This window comes from Mauremys reevesii, linkage group 8 (assembly GCF_016161935.1).
Source record: "Mauremys reevesii isolate NIE-2019 linkage group 8, ASM1616193v1, whole genome shotgun sequence".
Classification (NCBI taxonomy): domain Eukaryota; kingdom Metazoa; phylum Chordata; order Testudines; family Geoemydidae; genus Mauremys; species Mauremys reevesii.
In genome coordinates, this window is record NC_052630.1 from 34,907,850 (window position 1) to 34,918,132 (window position 10,283).

A 10,283-nucleotide genomic window follows, 5' to 3' on the forward strand; every position below is an offset into this window, starting at 1 on the left:
CACAGTGGCACAGCCCCAGGTCCTTTAAAGCGCCGCCCAAGCCCTGCTGCCGGAGCCTTGGGGCAGCAGTGGCAGGGCTCCGGCAGGTATTTAAAGGGATTTATTTCCAGATGTTCTCTTGTGTGGGGACTGAGGCCAAGAAATGATGTCACTCCCCTCTTTTATAGCCTTTCCACCTGGTGGGAACCTCTTTGTTTTAAGCTAAGTTCCCAGCCCAGTTGCTGGAAAAATACAGGTACCAAAATGGAGTCTAGCAACATGTGATCTGGTCACATGCCTTTGCATGTTCCTGATGAGTCATAGCAGCCATTGTCCAAGCAGTCTCACGAAGGCTTACTACTTTGAATAGGCCCCTCACAATTAGCTGTCTAGACTGGAAGAATCTTGCCTAGTGGGTGTCACCCCAGTATAACCACACTTGAACTACAGATACATAGTCTAAATTCATAACTCCAGATACAAAAAAATTTAGTTGCATAGAAATAGGATAATTGTATTCAGCAAATGATAACTTTTCCACTGACACCTCACATGACACATTCTGTACAAGGTACATCATAATTAGGTCATAAGTACATTATAATCATACCACTATGATGAATATGGGGTGCAGTGTCACATTATGTATCTAGAATAGCGTACTCATGGTTGGTACTACATCAAGCACACCTCACAACAGGGAGGGGCTCCCCCAAAGCCCATTGTTTATACAAACCCAATTTCAGGAACCAGTCCATTGCCCAGCCAGGAAGAGACAATGGTGGACCATTAGTGGGAATGGGGAAACATTGAAACAACTTGAAACTGAAAAGAAATCCCCAATCTGGAAAAAAAATGAAATTATTTCCTAGAAAACTAAATGCCCCTTTCTCCACCATGACTCACCAAAGTCAGAGAGAAAAAACAACCTGCAAACCCTCAAAAGAAAAGGGGTTTGAAGGGAAGGCGATCGAGAAAGTGAGAACCATCATTTAAGCAGGGTGCTGGCCATGAAAGGCTGGATCCCCTCTGGGAGAGAGGCCACGCTGGGAAACTGTTCAGAGAAAATAGGTAACTGACATGAGAAAGGGGAATTTGTCCAATATTGAAGTGTGAAGCCTGAAGCTGCATCTTTATGTTTAGTTTCTGTGGACCTTGTCTGTGTTGCTTTTCCTCACTCTCTCATTTCTAGGGACTTACTAAATTCACAGTCCATTTCACAGTGATAGGATTTTAAAAATTGTAAATTTCATGATTTCAGGTACTTAAATCTGAAATTTCATGGTATTGTAATTGTAGGGGTCCTGACCCAAAAATGAGTTGGGTGTGTGTGTGACATTATCTGATTAAAATATGACCATATAGATCATTGTTGAAACCACTGCTATATATTTGCAGCAAATATTGTACAGAGGTTGTCAAGTGAGGGGGTCTATGAAGAGGTTATGATTATGCTATCTGTATGCATTGTAACAAAGTTCCTCCTCTACCTTGGTGGGTCCTGTGCTTATTGGCAGATTTGCTCACCTCAGTGATCTTCCCCTCTGGTGGAACCCACAGTCTGGATCAACTCCTCCTGTGTCGGATCAGGAGTTAGGAGATTTGGGGGGGAACCCAGGCCCACTCTCTACTCCAGGTTCCAGCCCAGGGCCCTGTGGATTGCAGCTGTCTATAGTGCCTCCTGTAACAGCTGCATGACAGCTACAACTCCCTGGGCTACTTCCCCGTGGCCTCCTCCAAACGCCTTCTTTATCCTCACCACAGGACCTGCCTCCTGGTGTCTGAGAACGCTTGTACTCCTTAGTCCTCCAGCAGCACATCCTCTCACTCTCAGCTCCTTGCACCTCTTGCTCTCAGCTCCTCACATGCACACCACAAACTGAAGTGAGCTCCTTTTTAAACCCAGGTGCCCTGATTAGCCTGCCTTGATTGGCTGCAGGTGTTCTAATCAGCCTGTCTGCCTTAATTGGTTTTAGCAGGTTCCTGATTACTCTAGTGCAGCCCCTGCTCTGGTCACTCAGGGAACAGAAAACTATTCATCCAGTGACCAATATATTTGCCCTCTACCAGACTCCTGTACCTCACTGTTCTGGGTCTGTTACAACATGTATCATTTTTGTATGTGAAGTTATAAGTATTGGCTCTATACTTGGATTTCAAATGTTTGCTCCTGGGGTAATGCCCACAAGGTAGCTAGCCAGCACATCTTGGAGGGACTGTTCAAATTAAGTGGTTCATCAAGAAACACTTGGTTGACAATGGACCGTGGAAGATGCCCATCTACACTGAGTGGACTGTCATGTAAACATACTGTCTGGAGTGTAGGTAATGACTTCCTGCAATGACTGAGGGAAATTGGGCATGAACATGTGATTTGCCCAACATGTGACTCCAAACTCTGTCTTGTTGCTGTAATTTTCCTCAGTAAGAACAATGGGATGCCTTCAGATGGCAAAAGCTATAAAAGGCCCTGGAAACACCTCCATTTTATCTCCAATCCTGCTTCTTACCTCTGGAGGAACTTTGCTACAAACTGAAGCGCTGAATAAAGGACTGAATGACCCATCCAAGCTGTAGATGTACTCCAGAGCTTGACTTAAGCCAGTAGTTGATTCCATCACTGCTACAAGCCTGAACCAAGAACCTTGCCATTACTGTATGTAATGGATTCCATTTAACCAATTTTAACTCTCACCTTTCTTTCTTTCTTTCTTTCTTTCTTTAAATAAACCTTTAGATTTTAGATACTAAAGGATTGGCATCAGCGTGATTTTTGGGTAAGATCTGTTATATATTGACCTGGGTGTGTGGCTGGTCCTTTGGGATCAGGAGAACCCATTATTTGATGAGATTGGTTGTAAACAGGGGCAGCTCCAGGCACCAGCACGCCAAGGGCGTGCTTGGGGCAGCAAGCCGCGGAGGGCGCTCTGCTGGTCGCCGTGAGGGCAGCAGGCAGGCTGCCTTTGGCAGCCTGCCTGCGGGGGATCCACTGGTCCCGTGGCTTCGGCAGACCTCCCCCAGGCTGCCACCGAATTCATGGGACCGGGGACCTCCCGCAGGCAAGCCACCGAAGGCAGCCTGCCTGCTGTGCTTGGGGCGGCAAAATACCTAAAGCCGCCCCTGGTTGTAAAGAACCATTCATAGAATCATAGAATCTCAGGGTTGGAAGGGACCTCAGGAGGTCATCTGGTCCAATCCCCTGCTCAAAGCAGGACCAAACCCAACTAAATCATCCCAGCCAGGGCTTTGTCAAGCCTGACCTTAAAAACCTCTAAGGAAGGAGATTCCACCACCTCCCTAGGTAACCCATTCCAGTTCTTCACCACCCTACTAGTGAAAAAGTTTTTCCTAATGTCCAACCTAAACCTCCCCCTCTGCAACTTGAGACCATTACTCCTTGTTCTGTCATCTTCTACCACTGAGAACAGTCTATATCCATCCTCTTTGGAACCCCCTTTCAGGTAGTTGAAAGCAGCTATCAAATCCCCCCTCATTCTTCTCTTCTGCAGGCTAAACAATCCCAGTTCCCTCAGCCTCTCCTCATAAGTCATGTGCTCCAGCCCCCTAATCATTTTTGTTGTCCTCCGCTGGACTCTCTCCAATTTATCCACATCCTTCTTGTAGTGTGGGAACCAAAACTGGACACAGTACTCCAAATGAGGCCTCACCAGTGCTGAATGGAGGGGAATGATCACATCCCTCGATCTGCTGGAAATGCCCCTACTTATACAACCCAAAATGCCATTAGACTTCTTGGCAACAAGGGCACACTGTTGACTCATATTCAGCTTTTCGTCCACTGTAACCCCTAGGTCCTTTTCTGCAGAACTGCTGCCCAGCCATTCAGTCCCTAGTCTATAGCAGTGCATGGGATTCTTCCGTCCTAAATGCAGGACTCTGCACTTGTCCTTGTTGAACCGCATCATATTTCTTTTGGCCCAATCCTCTAATTTGTCTAGGTCCCTCTGTATCCTATCCCTACCCTCCAGCGTATCAACCACTCCTCCCAGTTTAGTGTCATCTGCAAACTTGCTAAGGGTGCAGTCCACACCATCCTCCAGATCGTTAATGAAGATATTGAACAAAACCGGCCCCAGCACCGACCCTTGGGGCACTCCACTTGATACCGGCTGCCAACTAGACATGGAACCATTGATCACTACCCGTTGAGCCCGACCATCTAGCCAGTTTTCTATCCACCTTACCGTCCATTCATCCAGCCCAGACTTCTTTAACTTGCTGGCAAGAATACTGTGGGAGACTGTATCAAAAGCTTTGCTAAAGTCCCGAAATAGCACATCCACTGCTTTCCCCTCATCCACAGAGCCGGTTATCTCATCATAGAAGGCAATTAGGTTAGTCAGGCATGACTTGCCCTTGGTGAATCCATGCTGACTGTTCCTGATCACTTCCCCCTCCTTTAAGTGGTTCAGAATTGATTCCTTGAGGACCTGTTCCATGATTTTTCCAGGGACTGAGGTGAGACTGACTGGCCTGTAGTTCCCCAGATCTTCCTTCTTCCCTTTTTTAAAGATGGGCACTACATTAGCTTTTTTCCAGTCATCCGGGACCTCCCCCGATCGCCATGATTTTTCAAAGATAATGGCCAATGGCTCTGCAATCTCATCGGCCAACTCCTTTAGCACCCTCGGATGCAGCGCATCCGGTCCCATGGACTTGTGCTCGTCCAGCTTTTCTAAATAGTCCCGAACTACTTCTTTCTCCACAGAGAGCTGGTCACCTCCTCCCCATACCGTGCTGCAGAGTGCAGCTGTCTGGGAGCTGACCTTGTCTGTGAAGACAGAGGCAAAAAAAGCATTGAGTACACTAGCTTTCTCCACATCCTCTGTTACTAGGTTCCCTCCCTCATTCAGCAAGGGGCCCACACTTTCCTTGACTTTCTTCTTGTTGCTAACATACCTGAAGAAACCCTTCTTGTTACTCCTAACATCTCCGGCTAGCTGCAACTCCAAGTGTGATTTGGCCTTCCTAATTTCACTCCTGCGTGCCTGAGCAATACTTTTATACTCCTCCCTGGTTATTTGTCCAATCTTCCACTTCTTGTAAGCGTTTTTTTTGTATTTAAGATGAGCAAGGATTTCACTGTTAAGGATTTCATCTCTGAACCCAGTGTTTTTGATGGTGATATAAGAACTGGAATGCCTGAGGAAACTGCCTTTTTGTTTTCTTGTTAGCCAGTGTGGTAAAACAGAGTTTACTTTTGTGGCTGGTTTGATATATCTTATAAAAGAATAACCACCAGTTTTGGGTTGTGTTTGCTCTATTTCTCAACAGTTCATCCTGAATTTGGCATCCTCAGTTGTGACCCACTAAGGCACAGTTATAGGGGGTTGCAAGGTTTTTGTAGGGGGGTTGCCGTACTGCTACCCTTACTTCTGCACTGCTGCTGCTGGCGGCGCTGCCTTCAGAGCTGGGCAGCTGGAGAACTATGGCTGCTGACTGGGACCCCAGCTCTGAAGGCAGAGCCGCCACCAGCAGCAGCACAGAAGTAAGGATGACATGGTATGGTATTGCCACCCTTACTTCTGTGCTGCTGCTGGCGGGGCACAGCCTTCAGAGCTGGGCACCCGGCCAAAAGCTGCTGCTCTCCAGCTGACCAGCTGTAAAGGCAGCACAGAAGTAAGGGTGGCAATACTGCAATCTCCCTAAAATAACCTTGTGACTCCCCTGCAACTCCCTTTTGGGTCAGGACCCCCAATTTGAGAAAAGTTGATCTGCCCCATGAAGTCTGTGTAGTGTAAAAGCACAGAAGAGACCAGATTTCATGGTCCATGACACGTTTTTCATGGCCGTGAATTTAGTAGGGCCCTACTCATCTCTGAATCTAGGATTCTTCTATTAAATACACTTAGTGTTTATTGTTACCCTAAGGTGTGTAAACAGTGTGGAGTGTGTTTGGCAAAGCGAACTGGTACTTGGGGGCTGGTGGCACTCCGTTGGCGGTGACGAACAGAGGGGAATAGCCCCAGTGTCTGGTAGGTAAGAATTTGGGGTAGATGGCTTTGGGACGACTCGGCACTGGAAGGCGTTGTTGGGGTCACTCTGTAAGGTGGAACTAGGCTGGTGGAAGCCAAGTGAGACTCTTATGCTTGTAGGCTGGCTCCTAGTGTCAGAGCTTTAAGCCATAGCAGCACGGCATTAAGGTACCCAAGGTTACAAGGCAGAAACCCTTTACTGGTCTGAGTGATCCTTAAAATGTCACAGTATCTAAATGGGGAACTCATATTTAATAAGGGGCTCTTCAATCCAACAGAGAAAGGTCTAACACGATCCACTGGCTGGAAGCTGAAGCTAGACAATTTCAGACTGGGAATAAGGTGTACGTTTTTAACAGTGAGAGTAATTAACCATTGGAACAATTTACCAATGGCAGTATTGCCAACCCCAAATGTTCAAAAATCAGGAGTTAGGCTTCCCAAAAATCATGAGATTGGCTTTAAAATCACGAGATTTGATAAAAAGAATAGATTTGGTATTCTTCTGCCTTCGGAGCCTTTAGGGTGCACTGGGGTCACATTTTGGAGCTTTCTCCACAGCTAGACACTTACTTTTTCTTTAAGAATGAAGGCTGAAATCATCACATCTCCACTTGACTCCAGGAGCTGGGGCCTTAAGGAAAACAATAATGATCATGAGACTTACGACAAAATCACACGAGTTGGCAACACTCCATCAGAGACCAGTTTAAAATCAAGATTGGATGTTTTCCTAAAAGATCTGCACTAGGAATTATTTGGTGGCAGTTCTCTGTCCTGTGTTACACAGGAGGTCAGATTAGATGATCACAATGGTCCAATCTGGCTTTGGAATCTGTGAATCTATGAACCAGAGGTGAAGCCCTTGCTGAGGTGGGTGCCACTGGCAGCCCAAGGCGCTTTCACTTGCCACTGCTGCTTTGTTCAGTAAAAATACAAGCTAATACACTCTGGCTTTTGATCATGGGCTCAGCACCAGTGTGACCACAAGGAGCATTTCCCCTCTAGCTGCTGTTTGAATCCAGCTTGCACCAGGATAGATAGAGGCCAATCACCACAGGTTGGGGCGCGGCATGAGCACTGGGGAAAGGTTATGCTTCATTATTGTTTCGTACAAAGCTCTTTGTCTCAGGCTTTGCCTGCATGCTGGTAGGAATCCACACAAATTGGCATTTCTCTGTGGAAGGGAAGGGACTCTTTGAAACCTCCAGGGAGTCCCCTGCTGGGGGCCCCGGTGTTTGGAGACCTGGAAATGCAAAGGAGAATTTCATCTTTCGTTATAAAAAGCTGGCTGCTAGCCAGCCTTGAAAACGTAAAGTGGTACAGACTCATTGCGAGGGTTGAAAGGATCCAGCCATTGGGCTCCCTCTCGACAGTGAGAGACTGAGGGGACTAAAGTTTCCTACATCTGGCCACACACCCGCTTTTCTGTAAAAGGAGTCAGCAAAGTTTGGGGTGCAGCCCCTCAAATCATCTTGTGAGTGTTCCCCCCCATTTCTGTGCCTAGGGGTCCTCACAGCAGCCTGGAACTGGTGATGTTTGAGTGGGGCAGGTAGCGACGAGTTGTCACCTGAAAACACCCAGGCTGGCCTTGCATGAAAGTGATCAAGGCTGGGTGTGTGTGTGTGTGTACAGCTCCTAGCACAGCAGGCTCCTGAGCCACGTAGGTGCTACGCCAGTACAAATAATCACTAATAATAGTCATGTCTTGGCAATGAAACCCAGGCAATGAGTGGAATTCTAGTCACCTAGGTAAATTGGGGTACTAATCTGGGCATTTAGTGCCAGGCCAATTGATAGTTACTGCACAAGAAATGGAAAAAGGGCTAGGTCTGAAGACAAGCGGGTTTAGGGAGAGGATTTACCTTGGAGCTAGGAGAAAGGCAGCAGGTGCGGAGGAGCACTCAAGGTCAGCCACAGAAATTTGCTAGGGGAAGCAGAAGTACAGAGCTCCAGCAGGTATCCAGGAACAGGGGAGAGCAGAGGAGTTGCAGAGGGACCAGAGGGCGGGCAGCAGTGGGACAAGCAAGATGGTCATTGAATGTCAGCGGAAAGAGGGGGTAAACATTGGCTCCCTGTTAGGAAGGAAACCTATGCAAGGCTAGAAGTGCACAAGCTGAACCAGGGGAGATGGGCACCTCACACTGGGAGGAGAACATGCCACTAACATGACGGGGAGGGATAGCTTAGTGGTTTGAGCATTGGCCTGCTAAACCCAGGGTTGTGAGTTCAATCCTTGAGGGGGCCATTTGGGGAACTGGGGTAAAAATCTGTCTGGGGATTGGCCCTGCTTTGAGCAGGGGGTTGGACTAGATGACCTCCTGAGGTCCCTTCCAACCCTGATAATCTATGATTCTATGAACAGCCTGTCTGGAACGAGAATAATCCATGGGACACCCATCTCCTACAGCCATTGCTCCCAGGAGTAACTCTCATGACTGTAATGGGGCCATTCATGTGAGGAAGGGCTGCAGGAGCAGGCCCTGGATGCAATCGGTTTGGGTGAGATGTGCAGTTGTGTGATAGTGTAACCCACTGGCTAGTGTGCAGTAGGGATTTCTCTCTGTGCCCGGGCCACAGAAGACACTGGCCCCAGCTATGCTATAGGGCCTAACTCTTTAGCTCAAGCTGCACAGACTGAGGGTTTTAGCTGTGGAGACCCCCCGGTTCAACTTCAGGTTCCCCCTATCAGCCAAGATGGCAGCCATCATGGTAGTATTGTGCATACAGGGCCTGCGCCTCAGTCCAGCCAAACTCTGCTCAGTGCAAAGCTGGAGGGAGGAGGAGGAGAAGGGTGGCTTTAACCCACCTTTATGAGTCACCAGGCTTAGAGCTAGCCAGTGGTGGTCCAGTCGTGGTGTTAGAATGGTCCCAAGGCACCATTCTTGCAACTGGGGCTCAGCAGGTCAGAAGGACACCGCCCTGCATGTGGGAATGACCCCTCTGAGAGGGGCAGGGGTAGAGTTGCTGAAGCTGCAGTTCAGGGATTTCGGTAAGTGGGGAATCCTCAGGGGACCTGATCAGCTGATTTTATGGCTGCTCTGTGCTATCGGAGCAGCCCAAAGCAGATGGCGGCATGGGGCCTGGATGGGTCTGTCTACACTGCAGCTGGGAGTGAGCTTCCCAGCCCGAGTCAGCAGACTCACCCTAGCTCAGCTGAAAAGAGCAGGATGGACCTTGTGGCACTGGCAGAGGCTTGGGCTGGCTGCTCGAGTCCAAGCCAGCCAGACCCCTGAGGTCTAAGCTTGGGGGGCTGGCCCCAGCCCCCGCCAGTGCCGCAGTGTCCACATTGCTCTTTTCAGCACCCTGGCTCAAGCCAAGCTAGCGTGAGGCTCCCAGCTGCAGTGTAGACATACCCACTCTGGCCTGAAGTGTGTGCTCCTCATCCCACTTACATGGATATCAGTGGAGTTCACCCTGGCAGGGCACTCAGGCCCACAGTTGTCCATATTGCAAGAATTTCTATCTGGAGAGGATATAGAATGTGCAAGGACACCGAGCTCGGGCCAGAACCACACAAACAGATGGTGTAGCAGGGTGGTGTCAGTACTGTGGGCTACCAATAGCCAGCTCAGAACAGCAATGGGCAATTAGTGCAGCGAAGCACCAACATCTACAGCAGTAGCCCCCAAACTGTGAGGAGCGCCTCCCTAGGGCATGCAGAGGAACGTTCGGAGGGGTGCAGTGGGACTTGGGCCAGCCTCCATGGTGGGCAGGGAAGAAGCACCACCCAGCCCAGCTCTGCCCACAGCTGCAGTTCCACTCTGCCCCCTGCTCTACTCTGAGCCCAGCTCAACCCCCACCACAGCTGCATTCTGCCCCCTGCTCTGCCTCCAACCCAGCTCTGCCCTCATTCCCTCTCCAGCCCCAGCCCAGCTCCGCCTCTAGCCCCAGCTCCTCCCCATTCCCAGTTCGGCCCCAAGCTCCGCCTTCACAGATTCCATTACTGGTAAGGGGGAGGGGTGACAGGAAAAGTTTGGGCACCACTGATCTACAGCATCTGTGATGGGATGTCAGTTCCTTAAACATAAGGGGGGTATGTTTCATGTTGAGACAATTCCTTGTCACTAGCTGCTTCTTTGAGTGGTCATTCTATAGCATAAAGAGGGAGAGGTGTTCTCTCAAGTAGGGCCCAGTCCTCTGGGGTGCTGACTACCTGCTGGAAGTTGCGGTGGGCCCCTGATTTTCATCAGTTTCACTGGGAGTCGAGGGTGCTCGGCATTTCACAGGACTGGGCCCTTACTTCTGACTGACCTGCTGCTCTAATGTGCTGGATGGATGTCCTAAACCCCTGATCATCGACGAGCT